We start from the raw sequence: 21,355 nt of genomic DNA on the forward strand, positions 1-21,355 counted from the left end.
TAAAAAGATGTACATTAGTGCATCATAACAGCAATGCTAACCATTGAAATTTAATATGTTATATATTGTACATGTTTCCAAGTGTTTTCACATCAAGGAAATGAGTCAGTCACAACTGTTCCAAAGAAAATGTAATGACTAGACAACGAACATAATTGAAAATTCACAAACATAATGAAAATGTCTTCCTATACTATGTTAATATTTAAAGTTATGCCTTTTTCTAAAAAAATTATATTACAAAACAAAATACCAAATAATCCAATCTTCATGACATCACTAGAGTATTACACCTTTTTCATCATTGAAATGTTAAAGTCAAACCTGATGACTCCATTAGGTCCATTGCAATTTTCAATACATAATTCTCCAGAAATATTTCATTAATAAAAATCTGGGAAACTGACAGCTGACTCATATAACATTGTGTAAACTGAAAAGAGAGTTATACATGTATGTGATGTACAAATGTCCAACCTGAATTTCAATATACATAAAAACAATTGTTCGCAATAGGATTGGGGTTGAAAAGCAATCATAGGTTTCAGAGCAACCGCGTTAGGACCATAGTAGTGGTCTGACAAAATCATATGCGAATAGCAATATACTTCCGACGGGCACTATAGACACATTCAGTAGACGTTCCCAAATGTCATCCCTAAAAACCCTCTTTCCTATTTACAAGTATTCTAAAGAAGTACGCTATTAAGATAGAGTAATGTATCGTTAACAAATTAAGATTTAAAAAAACAATAATGGTAGTATTTTTACCAGCATTCAAAAAACACCATAATTGTAGTTGTCCTGTTGCTTTTGGTTACATTCTACAACTAACTGCCATTGGTCATAGTCGGGACGCTTCAATTGCTGTAGGAAAACCCTTCAGAGACATACGAATGGTTATGTTAAGTATTTTTCTTTTTTTAATTTCATAAAGAGAAATCATATTGGCAATTTAATATTTATGCAATATAAGAAATAATGAAAAGATAACAGAGATTTTTTTTAGGGAAAGGTTACCTTCAATTTAGTAAAAACTCTTGATAGGTCTGAATTTTGTTACTCAGTGAATCATGAATGATTATTGTCTTGGTTAAAGGTCTCAAAATCTATAAAAAAAATTATAGAAATAAGATATTTAGTATGGAGAGTGTACTTTTTATGGTACACATGTCTTATTAAAAAAATGTAAACTTTAAACTATTACAACCAGTCATATTTTCCAACAATAACTTTCAAAACAGACTGATAAATGTTGAAAAACTTGCACTTACCAGATGTATCCAATGACAGCCAGTATTTTTCGGATAAAGAACAATGTCTATTTTCTCAAAAGGTACCTGTAGTTAAAAATGCAATCATTAATAACTTTACATTACAACCCAAATACATAAGTTTAGACTTACAACAATTCGAAATAGTGAATATCAATGCAATATATATTCAAAATAAACAAACTTCCCTTGAAAAACATCTTACATTTCTCATAGTCTTCTAAACGTTACTCAATTCTACTGTCAAACATTAATTAAAAGAATCACTAACTTTCAATATTCCTTTGCACCTGTACATGCTCACATTCAATTACAAAGACATAAATAACTATAAAGGTGTGTGAATACACAATTACTAAAACAAGTGTCACTCTGTCTTCACAGCTCAATCCGCCCACGAACTTTAAGCGAGGGACTGAGAGTACCTACCATTCCATGGTGGAAGCAATTTCCTGTCCTGGAGAAAACTTACATTAACTTTGGGGTTATGGCACGCACGATTTATAAGAATAGCGTTCTTTGAGGGCCTCGTGACGCGGCAAAAAAAATTATAATCACGGGAGGATTAAGAGGGAGCACATTACATTAAGTTCACCGTCAGACGTGCATGATATTTGAAAAAACAGGCCACGAACAGCCACCCGGCTCAGGAATAAATATTAAAGTCAAGGGAGGATTATTTGATTGGCCCACCACAGAGCTAGGATTACAACTTACACTACCATTCCATGCAAGGAAGCACAAGGCACGTGGCGTAGCACAAAAATGCGACACAGAAATTTACAAGAATCAATTTTCTGAGCGGGAAAAAAAATTACATTAACTTCGGGGTATGGCATTACAATGATGCATGCACGATTTAAAAGAATAGAGGCCTGGGAGGGCCACGTGACGCAGCATTAACTATTAGAATCATGCATGCATGATTTATAAGAATAGAGGCCTGGAGGGCCACGTGACGCAGCAATATGTATTAAAATCATGCACGCATGATTTATAAGAATAGGGGCCTAGGAGGGCCATGTGACGCAGCAATAAGTGTTAGAATCATGCACGCATGATTTTAAAGAATAGAGACCTGGGAGAGCCATGTGACGCAGCAATAACTATTAGAATCATGCACGCATGATTTATAAGAATAGAGGCCTGGGAGGGCCATGTGACGCAGCAATAAGTATTAGAAACATGTACGGACGATTTAAAAGAATAGAGGCCTGGGAGGGCCATGTGACACAGCAACAACTATTACAATCAAGGGAGGATTAAGAGAGAGCACATTATATTAACTTCAGCGTCAGACACACATGATATTTGAAAAAACAGGCAGGAACAGCCACGGGGGTCAGGAATAAATATGAAAGTCAAGAGAGGATTAAGTGATTGGCTCACCACAGAACTAGGATTAAACCTTACACTACCATTACATGCAAGGAAGCACAGGGAATGTGGCGCAGCACAGAAATACGACACAGAAATTCACAAGAATCAATTTCCTGAGCGGGAGAAAACTTACATTAACTTCGGGGTATGGCACGCACGATTTATAAGAAGAGAGGCCTGGGAGGACTAAATGATACAGCAATAACTATTACAATCACGGGAGGATTAAGAGGGCGCACATTACATTAAGTTCAGTGTCAGACATGCATGATATTTGAAAAAACAAGCCAGGAACGGCCACGCGGCGCAGGAATAAATATGAAAGTCAAGAGAGGATTAAGTGATTGGCCCACCACAGAACTAGGATTAAACCTTACACTACCATTACATGCGAAAAACCACATGTCACGTGGCGCAGAACAAAAATACGACACAGAAATTCACAAGAATCAATTTCCTGAACGGGAGAAAACTTACATTAACTTCGGGGTATGGCACGCAAGATTTATAAGAATAGAGGCCTGGGAGGTCTACGTGACGCAGCAACAACTATTACAATCACAGGAGGATTAAGAGGGAGCACATTACATTAAGTTCAGCGTCAGACATGCATGATATTTGAAAAAACAAGCCAGGAACGGCCACACAGCGCAGGAAGAAATATGAAAGTCAAGGGAGGATTAAGTGATTGGACCACCACAGAACTAGGATTAAACCTTGCACTACCATTACATGCAAGGAAGCACAGGGCACGTGGCACAGCACAAAAATGAGACACAGAAATACACAACGATGTATGGGAAGCAATACAGTACTCATAGTTACAGTATAGAGGTATGCACTCAATGAACCCGACAAATGAGGTATGCACACAATGAACTCGACGAATGGGCCTCCTTGTTCGGTAGTTTGGGCCTACATGAAGCTTTCAAACCACTAGGACGGACCATCACAGCAGTTGGGATGTGATCAACTCTAAATGGCATAGAGCATGTGCGCCCGTCTTTTTTATAGGTAGGGTCACATGTGTTGTGACTCATGTGCTGAATGGGTGTGGTGTGGGTGTACACCAGCCATGAGGGAGTGTGTGTGCCGTTCTGACAACTAGACCTGAAACTAAGAATTCACTACAATGGAAATCTAGGCAATCTAGGCCATTTAATGTTGTTGTGTTTTCCTGGTAGCGGAGTGGAGTAGGCTGGACTGACGTACACTAGTACTGCGCAAGGCTCTGCAGCATGATTTCTGAGCTATGGGCATGATTCTGTCATGAGCTATATGAAAAATAAAGTGATTCGGGTGTCCGTTTTCTAGTGCAGATGTTACCCGGGTCTTAAAAGTAAATGTGTCATTATATCTGTAAAGTTCCACAACTTGGCCAACGTGGAAGGTACGGGACATCACTGACTGCATATTCGCAGTATAAATGTACATGGCGTCATGTGGAAGCGCTGATGCAACACGTAACGTCAAAACCGATCAGTGACATATGCGCGGATATGCGTACAGTATGACTACAGTGTGAGAGGACTGTACTCGTACTCTACGTTTACCACACAAAAAAATGCACAAAAAAATGTTGCAATTAATTTTAATATATTGAAAAAATATATAATTTTTTTTTAAAAATTCTGATTTTTTTACATTATTTTACATAAAAAAATTGTAATGTAATTTAAAAAATAATATAGCTAAAAATGATTATTATAAAAAATGTAGTAAATTAGCATTAAAAAATATATAAGAATTAACCCCTTGCGTGCTCGTGACGGAACTGTTCCGTCACGAGCTTCGGGTGGGCTGTGCTGGTGACGGAACGGTTCCGTCACGGCCCGCACGCTGCGCCTGCGCGGCGCGAATTCCGCACCTGGGCTGAGCGTTCTATTGAGTGGGCAGGGCCGTGACGGAACCGTTCCGTCACAAGCACAGCCCACCCAAGGCTTGTGACGGAGCGGTTCCGTCACAAGCACGGGAGCGCCGCGCGGCCCCCCTCCTCCTTAGCTCTGCAGCGGAATAGCAGCCGCAGCTAAGTGGTTAATACATTTAAAAAATGACATTTACAAACCCTATGAAATTCACTGAAAAAACCAAAGGTTTCAGCCACGTTATAGTTCGGAATTAGCATTTAAAAAACCTTTGAAATTCACTGAAAAAATCATAGGTTTCAGCCACGTTATAGTAAGCTGGACTTTTCACTCACACAAAACTATTGAAATTCCCCCATTATAGTTAGTTCAGCTAACTATAACTCGCAAACCCACATTCCACTGCTGACGACGTCACATGTTACATCACTCATGACATGGTCAGTGACATCACTGATGACATCATTGATGACATCTCAAATGACATCACTGATGACATCATCCTTGTGAAAGAGTGGGAGACCACCTCTCACCGTAATATAACCTTTGATACACACATTGAAAAATAGAAACTAAAAATGTTCAAAACAATGAAGATAACATTACAAGTTAGAACAACCTATTCAGTAATTCCAAAATCTACATACACATCCACTCATTGACCAACAGTTCTATATAGTCACTCATACATGTACTCACTCATCATATGTACTCATACAGCTATACATCCTGTTACACACCTACACTCATACATAGAGTTACTCACACACATACTCACACATGCAAATAAACAAACATCCATTTACTTGCATATACAGCTATACACACCCCACTATACTTACTTCTACAGAAACGTACACATACTTACTCTCTTAAACAATAACTTATAGAAACATATACTTATTTATACAGGAACTCTTTCAATCTGTCACTCTCATATATACTCACTTATATACATCAATACTCTATTATACTAGTTTAAAACATATGTACTTACTCATAAAGACACCATTGAGACAGTCATTCACTCACTAACACACCCATACACACACTCATCCACTCCTGCACACATGCTGTCTTCAAAACACATACAAACAGTGAGTCACTCATTCATGCATCCATGTGCTAAGTAACATCCCCCACTGAACCATACAGACACTCATACTGATAGTCAAAAAAACAACTAATAACCCATATAAACACTCATGTAGCTACGCACCAACCCATGCAGCCACTTATATACAAAGTGAGACACTGATACAGATATTTAAATATTTAAACATTACTTACTAATACATCTATTCACTATGATGTACTTATTAAGTCACATATACAATAAATTTTACAAAAAAAACATCCATTTAGACTCGTATTTACCTCTTTAATCTTCCACTGATGTTTAGATATACATATATAAAAAATATTTATTTTTCAGAAAGACACACATTTACTGGATGATGTCATCAGTGATGTCATCCGTGATGTCCTTTGAGATGTCCTCAGTGATGTCATGAGTAATGTCATTGACCATGTCATGAGTGATGTAATATGTGACGTCATCAGCAGTGGATTGCGGGTGCACAAGTTATAGTTAGCTGAACTAACTATAACGGGGGAATTTCAATGGTTTTGTACGAGTGAAATGTCCAGCTAACTCTAACATGTGTGAAACCTTTGGTTTGTTCAGTGAATTTCTAAGGTTTTTAAAATGCTAATTCCGAACTATAATGTGGCTGAAACCTATGTTTTTTTCAGTGAATTTGCAACACCAGTGACCCCCCGACAGCGTACACCCACCCTGTGGCCCTGCTCTACACCTTCTCCTCCCCACCACGCTGGCCACAAGGTACTAACCCCTAACATGAGGTGCCTTGTTGGTGCACCCCTTAACCCCATGGTGTCCCTGCTCCTGGCCTACTTCCCCTACTTACAGTAAATAATAAATAAACACTAACAAGAGAAAAAGAAGAACGCAAAAATCAGACCATAAAGTCATTTTAGCCATGTGGAATCTGGCCAAGCAACTCCTGTGCTTCATCCACATCCGTGAACAGATAGAATTTGCCGTTTACCAATTCTTTTAGCTTTGATTGCTGCGTAATCGTAGCTTGTGCTCCTTTATCTTTGAATAACTGAAGGATCTTAACAAATTCCTTTCTCCGTCTGGCAGCAACAGCGGACATGTCCGGGAAAATCCGGCATTTAGTGGTAGGATTAGCAGCAAATTGTCTATGTTTGAAAGCTTTAGAAAGGATCTCTTCCTTAACACGAACGTCAGAGAAGTTCACCTGGATGGTCCTGGGAAACTTGGAATTAGGAAACGGGCGAGCTGGAACTCGGTGCGCCCGAGTAATTGTTAAATCTCCTTTGAACGCAGGGATAACCTCCTGAAGGAAGAAAGAGGTGATCCAACGCACCATATCGGATCCCTCAATATTTTCTGGCACACCCACTATTCTAAGGTTTGACCTCCTATTATAATTTTCCAGCTCATCAAGTTTAAATTCGAAATCCCTAGAAAATTTAGACATGCTTGAAACATCCTTCTTTACCACCGACATATTGTCCTCCAAACCCGAAATCCTGGTCTCAGCCTCTTGCAAGTGGGTGGGAAAAGAGACCATTGAATCTTCGATTTTATTGAGGCGTTGATTGATAGAGACCAACTCCGCCTTCTGGAATTGCTTCATCTCTCTGACCTCCCCCAAAATCAAGTTTAACATGTCTTTTACCGATATCTGAAAGTCACCGATTGTCTCTGTATCCATCCCCAGAATCGGACTCTGTACATTAATACATTCAGCAGCAGTTGGATTAGACTGTGTTGCTGTAGGAGAGGCTGAGACCAGATTGCTTTACCACCGGATGAAGACATTCCTTCATTAGACACCAAGAAATTATTTGCTGCTGTATCAGCTATGTCGGTAGAACTTAATATAGTACCCAGCTTCTCCAAGTCCTTCATGGAGGCTGTTATAACTGAGGTGGATGGTATCTCTGTGCAAGAGCTAGAATCAATAATCGGACCAATAGCTGGCAGAGTAGAGTTATTAGGTGCCGGTAATGTAGATTTTCTCTCAAACAAAGGGAATTGTTTAGAAACTTTAAGAGTCCTAGGTGTCTTCACTTCTTTAGAGGCCTGTAAACTATTTTGACTCAGATGCTGGGTTAATTTAGCTGCTGTGAACAATGATCTATCCGCACCCAGCACAGGCGCCTCCTGCACCACTTTAATGTCTAGATTACCAAGATTAGGCTGGGGGACTGCAACTGACATAACTTCAGGAAACTCGTCCTCTCCCTCTTCTGAGCTCTCAGAGGCATCTACATAGGAGCATTCTTTATCAGCAACTATACCAGCCCGTTTGGCTGCCTCTGCCTCTTCTTTCACTTGCTGGTGGCGGATTCTTGCCTTGGCACGGGCCGTTAACTGCTTTCCCATCATGAATTTACTACTGAGTGTGAGCTCAATTAAAGCCAACAACAACCAGAATTATCACTCTCTGGCCTCTTTTTCCACAAAAGCGAAATGCAGTAATTTCGAAGAGACTTGAGTCGCTTCAACAGCCCCAGTCGCTCCACCGCATCCAGATTCACCGGGAATACTGAAGCATGTGGTCCTACCCACACTGCGGCCACTACCTAATACCACAAGGCTTCGGCTGCGGGGTGGACTCGCAAAATAAATGAAGCTTGCCAAAGTATGGTGAAATGCGGCAGTGGGGAGTCAATCAACTACCGCCAGCTGAACTAGAAAAAACTTATTTTTTCCCCCTTAGAGTCAGTCACTAGGACTGATGGAACCAGTAGTCCCGTGCAGAAAATATAGTCAAATACTTTTCTTTCCAAAGCCTGACTGTCCTGGAGCTGTGGGCTGTGAACTGTAGAGAAGTATAATAATAGAGCCAACTATGAGCTCTAGATGTAACTCGCGGCAGCTGGCTATCAAGAGCGGCAGGCAGCGAAGATTAAAAACTTGCCACAATCCTCTGATACAAAGTAGCGGAGTAACAGCAGGCAAACGCCGTCTCACTCCCCACTCTGTCCGTTCGTCACCAGCCAAGACACAGGAAAAAGGCTCGCTGCTCCTCTTGATACATCGCTGGGTCCGAGGTCCATGGTCCGTGGAAACACTACACCGGCACACCAGTATTACACACGCTGCTTAGCCATCTAGCAGCCGTCCGCCATCAGCCTCGTGGGAGGAGGGAGGAGCCAGGAACCAGGAAACCCAGGCACTATGTGGAGGCGTGGAACTCCACCGTAGCGTGGCATCAGCTCTGGGTAAAGTTTTGTGCTGACATTTTCTTACAAGCGCAGTCTACCTAACGTTCACTGCCTTCTCCAATAGAAATTAGTAATTTAATTGTTCATCTTTTCACACCCTTTCTTGACTTTGTACTGCTACAACTATACACCACCAACTAGATGTACTCACTTCATCCTAGAACTATAAGACCTTTCAACAGAGGCTCTGCACTCTACAGCCTTTAAAATAAAAGCCCAAAGTTCCAGGAGTAGTTTAAATAATGTAGAAAAGCTCGCAAGGTCATATATTACATGTCTTGGGAAACTTAGGGTGACATTTGGGGATACTCTTCTCTGAGGTTTCTGAGCCTCTCATAGCCCCCAACAGCCCTTAATAAAACTGCTGGTGGTACCCCTGCACTCTGTGGGGCACCACAGAAGCAGAAAAGGTACATTTCTCCAATGTTGACTACGTTAAGGTCCAGTTGGGGGTTCAAATACCTGTGTTTATATGCCTCCAGGGATAAATAATCATCCTAGAAACAAGACTGTAGAATAGTGACAGCCTAAGGGAAGTGAAAGGACTGACTGGGCTTAAACATGGGACCTGGTTGGAATCTCAAATAAAAGGGAAATATGGGGACAATATTGATCCAAAACATTTGAGGACCTCAAGACGAAATAAATGTCTCTGGTAGAGTCACAAAGATATAAGTACCTACACCTGTGGTATGCAGATTAGTCAAAAACTCTATGGAATTACTAGACATACAAGATAGGTCATCATTGAAATTCAGGGTATCGTCCTCACAACTATATAAGAAGGCTGTATCACAAATATTTTGCATATTATTCAATATTACATCTGCCCCAGTCGGCAAACTAAGGCACTGGTGGGAAATGGACTTAGGCCAGTTTGACAAGAGAGTTTGGGAAGAAGCATGTAGCTGTCCTAGAATGGCAGCCATTAAAACTGGATTTTAACACCTTGGCTGCTAGGTGTTTTCCCCTCCTGTGCTGCAGGCACCCACTTTCCCATTGTTCATGACGAGCTCAGCTCGTCATCAGCACAGCTCAACCGTGCATCATGACGAGCTGAGCTCGTCATCAGCATCGAAAGGGTTAATTGATACAATTAAAACTCCTTCCCCAAGTGCCATATACTAGCATACAAATGTGGGCTCAAGACGCCGTGTGCCAGAGTGGATGTGGGGAAATGGTTTCTTCTATCATATTACTTGGCACTATCTTCAAACCAGTGAGGTAGTGTGGCTCACTGGTTAGAGGCGGCAGACCCGAGGGCAGAGGACGGCCCGGGACCAGGGTTCGATTCCCGGCGTGGCAGGTTTCTGGACCAGGGTCAGCGGACTCGATAATTCTCTCGCCTCGGTGCCCACTCTGATCAGCGATCACACTCTGCAACTCTGGGCATTAGCTTGCCTCATCTTCACTAACGGCCCACCAGACCGCCGGGGATGCCTGGTCTCACCCTGGAGATACCCATTAAGGGACCATCTCTCAGGGAAGCCAGGAAGGGTTTCGCAGCGGTCGAAGCGCGGAGATACTCCCCCGGGAGTGATTCTAGCGCTATATAAACACGCAAATTAAATTAAAATTAAATTAATTGAGAAGTTTTGGAAAAATATAAGCAATTTTTCAATAAGGGTTTTGGAGGTTTCTTTTGAAAACTTCCCAAAAACAATTTTGTTGTGCACAAAGAGCGATGCAACACAATCCAAAAAAAACAAGCATTTACAATGCAATCGGTCTCGCCTTTGGGACTTTATATGTATTGAGTTATGCAGCACATTAGCCTGGGTGTTGAAACATATACTGTTCTTTAACATGGTGGAAAGTAGGCATCAAACTGTGTGACATGCCAGGTATGGGAACACTCGGAGAGAAATATTGCCTTTCAGGGGTAAATGGTATAGTCCAATATAAATATAAAATCAGGGCCCTCAGTGGTCATATCACCGAAAATACGAGTTTTGAAAACAATATTATTGTCTAAGGGGGCTTGTGGAAGACAATTTCCATGGACTGGATTCTAGACAATGCTAAAGGGATTCTGGTATATTACTGACCCCTGCTGGTCGCTTTCTATCAAGAAAGTTAAATAGAAGCAGTTGCCAGAAAAGTTTAAAAAAAGAAAGTCCCTCAGCAGAAAGCAATTCTGATATTTTACTGACCTATACTGGTCCTTTTTTATTAGGCCCATTAAATAGAGGCAGTTGAACAGAAAAAGTCCCTAAGCGGAAGCCGAAAAGTTCCAGGAGTGATCTCCAAAGCCCACAAAGTACATAGACATATAAGTATATACTAATATATAAGTACATACTAAAGTATATACAAGAGGTCTCGAAAGCTCAACCTAAAAAAATGGTTTTATGAAGTGGAACTAATGGTGGCAAGGAAGGATGACACCAGAAGGTGGGGAGGGCAGAACCCCCCGATATGCACAGCTTATGACAGAATATGGCTCAGTGCGTGAAGGTGAAGATAAAAGCAGACAACAGAAGGGCCTACCCGAGCAATTTTGAAACTCTATGGGAGAAATGAGAACAGATGCATGGAATGCAGTGTCTGGGGGATAACAAAAAGAAGGGCAAGGGACTAAATAGGAGGACGATAGATATTCCCAAGTAACTTAGCCAGTTGATGGGAAATGATTTGGCTAAATAAGCAAACTAAACCTAAGGCATTCAAGAATGTGAAGGTGAGTCAGAAATGTATATAATGTCTTCTTCTGAGATCCAGTGCAAGGAATCCCCAGAAGTTGAAAATCATGCCCTTTCCAAAGACCGCTGAACACTTTAAGGAAGTCCAAGCCTATTAATATTGGTGAGAAGCGCAATGGTTATTGACTTCCATTTGTTAATGGTGTTCTTTTGTGTTTATGTTTTTAAATAATTCATTTCTGTAATGGGAAATATACAGGGTTCCTGGGTTTGTGAGAAGGGATGATTATTTTCACTTTAATGTCGCTCAATGATCCCTTTTACTTCTGAGACTAGAGGTAAGAGTTGTCTGTTCCAAATATCAAGAGTGAAATAATTTGATAATATAGCCACTTGGACTGATGGAATGTTTACCACTTACTGTGAGCAGATTGGAAAATGGCACTTTAATAAGATGAATCTCATGAAGTTGGTAGATATTCCCATTTTCGAAAACCACGGTGCACTTTAAATCATGCTAAGAAACTTAAAGTGGGTATTTCCGGAAGAAAGAGAGTCCTATAGATATAACATTGCAATAATCAATGTACAAGTTTACTTCCCCAGTATCCTTGTGATTCTTTGAAAAACCTGTGATCCCACTGACATGAAAATACTTTGATAAATCAAAAAAAAAGCATTAAGTAGGTTATTCAAAAATATTTCATACTTAGTGGTCGCCTACAACAATTACTTCACATGTTGATTGTTTTCAGCCATTCATTCGTGCCTTTAAACTCACTTGTCCTGTAATTTTTAACTTTTTTGTATATTTACACGAGAATTGTCTTAGTTATTTTGTTTTTTGAGACTCTATTGCTCTTCTACATTACTGCTATTTATTTTCATGCTTAAACTGATTACATTCACCAAATGTTTTCTTGATGTTATGTTCTCTTCTTTTACACCCTTCTGTCAAAAGCATTTTAATTTTTAAAATTATCTATCCTTCATATTGGCTAGTCCTATGTCATATGTCAACAAAAAGAGAGGTAGGGAGTAGTATACAACACTCTTATTCCCCGGTTATATTCAGTAAGCAAAAAAAGAGTGTCATATGGTTTCAACAAAACCACACAAAGGAGCAACGAAAGGGGGGAAACGGCCTCACTCAGGACGTTTAGGAAAGCCCTCACTCACCACCTGGTGATGACATGCTTCATCATTGGGCTCCACTGAAGAGGCCGAGTGCCTCTTCAGTGTGCTTCGACGCCAGATCTACTGCGGAGCAGGATATGTGAATTCAAGGCGTGCTGTGAAAAATAAACTAAATAGTGGTGAGGGGATTAAAAATTTCTTTAGTGTATCAAAAAATGATTTATTATGTGATCACTTAGGACATATTATTAAAATATGTGTAGGAAAGCAGTCCACAGTTAAATACTGGCAGCAATTTTAACAACCGCCTTTTTGAGAAAGAGCAGAGGTGGGTCTATAGGTTGGGGACCCATCTCATCTGACTGAATGATGATATTCCATGGAATTCTGTGATTAAGTCGATACCTTTGGTAGTCACTGGAATCTCACTTTGAAACTGTACTCCGTGATCACTGCCCTTCGAGGATCACCCACGGCTGCGTATAGGCCTTAATAATGCTCCTGTTACATGACATACCTACCACCTAATCTCCATGGCAGGTTGTCTCTTATTGCACTAACAGGCTATCTGCAGCCATTACTGCCTACAATTTATAATAAACCAATCACAGAGTGATCATCATCTGTTATTGCGTGCTTTCGTGTGCTTAACCTCTCTGGCAGTCACGATCATCTATCTATTGTTGGCGTTTGTTTCCTTGGCTAAGCGCTAGGAACTGCAGCCCTCCTCTGGGTCTATTGCATGACACCTTTGATCACTCGGTTCTCTGCTACTCTGACGAATCACTACATATGGTGATACGCTGTCCTTCTGATCGAGCTCACTGAACTAATAAAGTTATCATTCTTTAAAAGGCTCGGAACATGATCACCTTGGCAACCGATCAAGCCTCTGCCCGCGACACCGCAAAATGTGACCGATCACATCACAATACGTTGCAGTCTCTGATTGGTTACTGACACTGGCCTCCGCCCCCACCCCGCTTAGGCAGGCCCCGCCCCTGGAAGCAACCAACACCTCGCTGCCAAACATTCATAACCTGCTCGCCGGGCCCCGCTCTTGATCTTTGGGGTCCGGTCTGAGGGTAATGCAGGTATACTGAGGGTATCTAGCGTCGAGGGCGTAACTAAACCAGCAGACATTAACGATCCTGATCTCGGCGGCATATCATGGAGCTAAGTACCGTTTCTCCAATTTTTGACGCATTGTATGTTTCTTTCCTTTCCTAAGGGTGTGCCAATTACGCTACCACCCCCCTCCTGTGACCCATGGTGTACCCCTGTTACACCACAAAAGTGAGACATTTTAAACTTACCTTTCTTGCGATCGTTTTACAATGTTGGTATATTGATCGCAAATGGGAAGACGCTCTTCCCTTTTAATAAAAATACCCACTATCACCATTTTGTTCACTTCTAGCACGCTGCACTTCCCAGTGATTAGTGCATATTAACCCAGGGACAGAGGTGGTGATAAACATAGCGTTATAGCACCACACAATGTCTCTTCATGACGATTGGAGCACCATAGATCTACAATTGTGATTAAGAGCAACCAATAACTGTTTGGCTTGTCCTTTATGTACGTCTATGTCTTTCTTTCTTTACAGGTGCAGAAACCTTAATGAAGGAAGCCTCCTAAACCAGGAGTTATTAGGAAGTTTTTCTTCCTAATTTTTTGCACTTTTTTTCACCTTTCTTTTTTCACTTGCACGTCCCTAGGTAAGGGTGGGCCTTAGTGTGCCCATACCGCCAGGTGTTAGTACACCTATAGAGTCATGATGAATGCCTGGTAACTTTACACCGTTTCAGAGGCAGAAACCTGTTGACTTACAATTAAGGAAATAACCACACAATTAACTGTGGACTGCTTTCCTACACATATTTTTATAATATGTCCTAAGTGAACACATAATACATCATTTTTTGATACACTAAAGACATTTTTAATCCCCTCACCACTATTTAGTTTATTTTTCACTGCACGCCTTGAACTCACATATCCTGCTCCGCAGTAGATCTGGCGTCGAAGCACACTGAAGCGGCACTCGGCCTCTTTAGTGGGGCTCAATGATGAAGCATGTCATCACCCGGTGGTGAGTGAGGGCTTTACTAAACGTCCTGAGTGAGGCTGTCTCCCCCCTTTCGTTGCTCCTTCGTGTAGTCCTATGTCATGGCAGAGCATAAATCAGGTGTAAGTATTTATGGTGATGGAGCAGAAGTCTCACCCCAATTGTAGAGGTGTATCCTAATCACGTGAAGGAAGTGGCCCGAATAGGGTCACCTGGGTCACTCAGAACCATCTCTCAGCTTTCCATAACAAATGAAGAGTCAGTCAGGATGTAGAGAATACAAACCAGTAATTGTTTATTCAAAGTACACACAGAACGGGGCCCTGTCTGCCCAATCACTAGCAGTGCTGCAGAGAGATTAAAGTCCACAAGCATAGAGATTCATTTTAGTCAATTTTGTAACTGGGCTAGAACACAACCATAGTGGAATTTTCCAGGCAGGTGCTATGAAGCAATACAAACAAGAGAGAAAAGAAAAAAAAACCAATCTCAGTACTCATATCTTACAATGTTACAGAGTCCAAGGCCACTGCAGGCGGGCCCGTCTTCAGACTAGTGGGAGAAGGCCCATATCTAACTAGAAAGGTATGCGTTTATAAGAACAGTACATTCATTAGTGTAGCAAAACTCAGCTCAGAAGAAACATAACTCAGAGAAGGTTGTTTCTCGGAAGTGGCAAAGGATAGGTTTAGATCATAATACAAAATGGCACCCATACACAAAATGGCGCAGCAAATGCTAACTTGCACAAAGCAATGGGAAAACAATATTTTTAGTTCAACAACGTGTAGAGTGCACCTAGATATGATCTTGTATTGTGCAATGTGAGGTGTTAGAACTTTGAAATGTACTATCGTAACTATGTGACATATTTTAGGTTGCTGATCAGTGCATAGAGAATTAGCTTAGGAAATGGATGTAACTAGTAGAATACGTTAACCTATTGAACTTGTGTTTTTGAATCCAACACTACTCATGTACTAAAGGTGTTTAGTCAAGGTAAATTTCATAACTAGGTAATTGTATTAATTGAAATGTTATAATGATTATGTGAGTCTGTAATGCTTAAGTGACACAGTCTTATGTTTAAGAAAGCAGTTGGCCTGAAATGCAAGCCTATAATAACTCTTGCTTTAGATTTAATGTTCTAAATTTCATGTGCACTGTGGAACTGTTCTTTTCCACGTTTTTCTTTCCAGGCGGAGAAGCATTTTTTAGCCAAAGTTATGACTTTTTTTAGCAGCTAGGATAGGAGAGAAGACTTTACAACGTATGACTCGAAGACGATAAAGGAAATGCATTGGTTTCACATGGAAGAAGGCCTGGGAATCAAGGTTAAATTGTTGCAAAAGATGTACATGGAAAAAACCGTGGAGAAGTACACTCCTGACCATACTCATTGTGGGTTTTGTGCAAAACTGTGCATCATGAGAAACTACCAGAGGATAACTGGTTGTTGGAACTAGGGAAAGTGCCTACATCTTACTTGGCTTTGGTGAGGGAGCATCTCAGAATGAGCTCTTTCCTTTGTGATGGTGGCTTGATGCTACCTGTCCCATCTTGACAGTGGAGAGACTGACAGCTTTTTCCTCTTGACTCAAATTGTTTATCTATTAACATAGGGATGTTCTTATGTTTCATATAGGTACCCCAATATAGGCTCAGGTATCAACCAAACCTTCCACCTATATTTCCTCTGCCATTACACTACATAACGGTTCTTGGGACTGAACTTTTACCTAGTTATGGTACTGCTTACAGGAAGGGGGTTTTCAATGAAAACTAGCCTCATTCATTATGCATGAAGATTCTTGGAAAACCAGCAGGACTACCCTCTCCTGCATATTAACTATGTATAAGAGTCATTCCTTTTGTCATCCTAAGTCCGACATGACACAGCAAGGTAGATCTCCTGAGGGTACCACTTTGCGTATTTAAACAATATATCTTTGCTGAGGCAGGGAGAGGAGAAAACAAACTTCTATACTGACACGCTGATGGAAGACACTGAGGCCCCTGCACACAGACACTCCAGCTTGCAGTGTTCTGACATCCCTCGCTGGGTGATCATCTTGAGACCAAGACAGGGTCCCACAGTCTCTCACTTCAGGTAACGGGTTTGACTTTATCCTAGAGGGATTCTTGGCTCTACACATATAAATATGCTAGGTACACTTAGGTACATCTAGTTAGGATTCACAATATTACTGTCATGTATTTTTATACCTGCCTGTGTTCATTGTTCTAGAAATCTATCATCCTTTTACTTTGTTGGTGCTTATAATCATTTATATCTGTTTCTGTCGAATGGTTGTTTCAGCACACCTATTTTACACTAGAATGACGCTGGTTCAATAAATGCTTATTGAAAACATCCTCACTGTTTATTCAGTGTATCTCTCTCAGACAAAGTGAGCACGAGGGATGAGCTAAAAAGTATTGCACTGTTTCCACGATCCCTGATGGGACAGAGTTGTCATGTTCGATAGTTGCCAAGAACTATACTCTCCTTGGTAAGAGGAGTTTCTAGTGGCACTGTGAGTTAGCTGGTATACAGGTGAACATACCAGATGGGGTTGTCTGGAATCAGTATGGACCCCAATCCCACAGTCTATGTTGTCTAAACGCACAGATCCTATATAGGTTTATAGGAACTACGCAACAATGGTTTTTTAGCAGTAGAGTATGGATAGATTTCAAGCTTTTTATTCACCAACCCTCTATTAAGGAAAATTTGGACTCTTGTGTTGTGATCATCCGCATCCTCTTTCTTGAACTAATAGTTCTGTTTATGTTGCACCATCTGAATAGGGTGTGTAGATTTGTCTTTAAGCTGCTTCCCTTGTATTTCTATGCACTCGTGTTGAGGTGTGTTTATGTGCAACTCTTTTTGGTGCTGTAATAAAGCAAACTAACATCTCTAAATAGTCCTTTGGTTATTATGTGTTTGGAAGCAGTGGGTTAAATTGATTGTATACTAATGATGGGTACCCTTTCAGTGGTCTGAAACCTGTTACTTCTGAGGAGAGTCAGCAATAATTATTAGTGATGCTCTTGGGGCATAAAGAGCAGTGCCATTACAGACATGGCTTTAGATAGGGTAAAAAAGGCTGAATTTGGTGCATCCAGCTGCATAACATGGTCCCTATTGGCTTACATGATTATTACATTCCCTTTCGAAAATATATTAATTATAACCCCTCATCAGTAATCTGACAGCTCTCACTTCCCCAGACATACTCTCCCACTACTTCAAACCTTGCTGTCTCATCTCTAGGCATCTTAGTATCACTTTCTCAGAAATCAATGTCTCCCCTTCTATCGGACTTAAGATTCTTTCCATTAATGCTAAACTCCTGGTCCTATGTCCTATATTACGGCTGTTGAATCCTACCAACAGTATCCCGCTTACAAAAATATTTCCCTCTCAGCCACGATCACTGTAACATTCCTGGATGCCCTGCAGTAACCTTATTTTGAATGAAAACACAAAAGAAGGCTTAGAGGGTCATTTTGGCTTTGTCTTAGAAGAACCTCTATCTTAAATTGGCAGGACTCCTTTCCTGCATGGTTCTCTGCCTAGGTTAGAGACTAGGGGCCGGCTTGGTTTTCAATTTTCAGCATCAGTTGTCTCTGCCAATCAAAGCCTATCACCATACTGACTACACCTCAATGAGTTGGAAAGGCCAATGTATTTAAGGTGGACATTCTGATGCATAACTTGCCTGACCAGGGCCACAATGTGAGGGGTCCTGTGCAGAAAATATATATGGCCATCATGGACATTGAGAAAAGCCCCCTTGAGTCAGGGCCACTGATTTTTTGTTTTTAAACAATAACCCTCTACATTGGGGATGTGTTTGTCAAATAAAGCCAAAAATTACACCAGAATAGCAGCACGGTTACCGATCTTCATTAGAGTTGTGCCAAAACTGCTCCCCCTGTATGTGAAAGCCCTTTTACTAAACCAATCCCTGCCAAGCCTTTGACGATCTCTAGACTGGATGCGAGTTTCTCTGCTGCAGGCAGGCAGGGAGGCTGCAGACCAGGTTAACTGGACTCTCTTAGTGCACAATATACTCATTTTCATCACTTTCTAACCAATGCATTTGGATGTGATTGCACCAGATTCTGATCTTGTCTTATAAGATCTTACCATTTGTAAGAATCTTTGGTCGACAGGACCTTTTTATCTGCTGAGAAGTGTAAAGGGGAGAAAGCCAATACAATCACCACCATCAGTAGGGACTAATCAATTCAGGCTCGGAAAGATCACTTGCCTATGACTTACAATTTAAGGGTTTTATTACAAAGCCAAAAATAAATGAACATACAAGAACCTCATAACGAGGTTGACAAAATACATGGGCACTAATCTGAAACTCATTCTACCAATTAACATAATTCGGTGCCACGTGAAAAGATTAAGCAATTCTAAAAATATTAAACAAGCAACAATTGCTCCAATATCCAAATTAGTCTTCATCAGTTTTACAGAAAGGTAAAACGATCGGCTAAATCTGTCCCTACTCTAGCGCTAAGATGGCATCCCTGCATAGCATTTCCCAGGCATGATTGAGAAAAAGTGTCCGCTCGTGAAGACTTCCTAAGAAGTACACTCACGTTGGAAAGGGTCAGAAGCCAAAGCTAAGTCTTCATTCTAAGAATCGATCCCTTCAATTACCTTCCTAACAGCTCTTCCCTCTCATCTGCTCTCATCTACCCAGGGCACTGTCCCTAATACAAAATGATCAACTCAAAGAACATGCCCCGAAACTCCTCCTTTGCCTGGACATCTTCTGAATGTGATTTTCCACAAACTTACTCTTTGTCCAAGAATGGTGGGGTTGTCCTTGGGTCTTAGGCTTCTCCAGTGAGCTCCCTATTATCAGAATTCATATGTAACATTGTAACAGGTCTCCCCCTTCCCTAACTCCTAAAACAAAGAGCATCAGTCTAACTAACGAGGAAAATGTCCTTGCACCCTCAATGGAAGGCATGTGATCAAAATAACCTTGCACGTACAAATCTGCTGACTGCCTTCAACTGAGAGCCTTCCCAAGGAAAATATTTTCAGGCCTACTCGATTTAGCTAACATAAGAAATCACAAACAGGTCTTTCATGACAAAACGCGGATATTCGCTTCAATTCAGGCCTTTACACATCCAAATCTACACGAAATACATTTCTTCACCTTAAGGCACATTTAGTCGTCCCTACACGTGCAGACTTTTATTGTACACATTTAAATCTAATGCATTACATTACACACAAACGGATTCATGGGCAGTTACGTTTCCATGTTGTTTACACTTTCTACTAACACAACCAATTTTCTAGCATTACACATTCATTGTTCATTATTACGGCCACATTTCCTAATGATTAATACTTAGATCAACGCAGGATTGCATGTAAGTGCGGACTACCAGTGATTTTGATGCACCCTACACATTTCAGAATATCATGACGCTCTATCAGATGCCCTGTCCAGTCCCATGCAACAATCTCATTATCACCATTCCCATACTGCACTCCACCATAAATCAATTAGGCAAAGAAGATGACCCTAAGTCAGTGCAGGTCATTTACTCATCCCAAATTACTCCTACAGAGTGTAGAGGTTGCTTCCCTTCCTGTTGAGTCCCTCTGCAGCAGTACAAGGTGACAGAAAGAATAAATGAATCAATCAAATAATGAATTAATGAGAAAGAACGAACTGGGTAGGATTAAAACGCTAACTGAAAACCTCATAAGGATTACATGACAAAGACATATTTGCTTGATTTTCAAAAGTAGATATGCAACGTTTCAGAAGAGAAACAGCATAACATGTGGTCTTGAGGTAAGAAGTGAAAAATAATCAGTACTTTTTTTTACGTAAAGTGAAAAGAACTGCACTATTCAGACAGCACCCAGACACTAAAATACAATGGCAGCATAATCTACCAGAAAAAAAGATCTCCACACGTTTACTGATCAACGCGGATGTTCGCAGATTCTTCGATTAGGGTTTTGGCTGTTTGCATCTTTTCTACTCTTAGGAAGATCCTCTCCGAGGCTGTGTCAGATGACCACGTGTGATGGTCCAAGTACACTAACAGCGCACTTTGACAATCAAGAACACCCATTAAGGGTACATGATAAATGGTATGTGCTGTACACAGCCTAAGCGTGGGTGAATTAATGGCTCTTGTGCAGTGACCAGGTAAATCTGCTGTATTTAGCATTTTTTCCTATTCCAGAAGACAATTGGTATTTTGCTTTCTGAATCTCTGTTCGGGGAGAAAAGTAGTGTATATATCACTCTGAAATGTAATTATAGTCTATGCTACAGTGAGCTCCGTTTTGATGGGTAAAACAGTTTCTGCAACACGGGATCGCAGAAATATGCATTATTTTTCAACAATATTCATTTTAAATTCGTGGCCCGCTAACAGGCAAAACTCATTAAAGCGGATAGGAACACAGCCAGCTGTGTTAGAAATGAAGCAGAGACTCTTAAACTCCTGTTTTAAAGAATAAACATTGGCATCCTGCTACTCCCTTGCCAGTTGTACCAAGGGTGGCTTCATTGAGGGGCTTTATCTTGTGGATAGAGTCAGTTTTACATTTATTAGCAGCCATACTTTTTTGTGGCTATAGAGCTCTTCCTGCAAAGCTTTTGCTGTTTCCTGGTGCTGTAATAAACAGGTGT

The sequence above is a fragment of the Lissotriton vulgaris genome, chromosome 9 (genome assembly GCF_964263255.1).
Source record: "Lissotriton vulgaris chromosome 9, aLisVul1.2, whole genome shotgun sequence".
Classification (NCBI taxonomy): Eukaryota; Metazoa; Chordata; class Amphibia; order Caudata; family Salamandridae; genus Lissotriton; species Lissotriton vulgaris.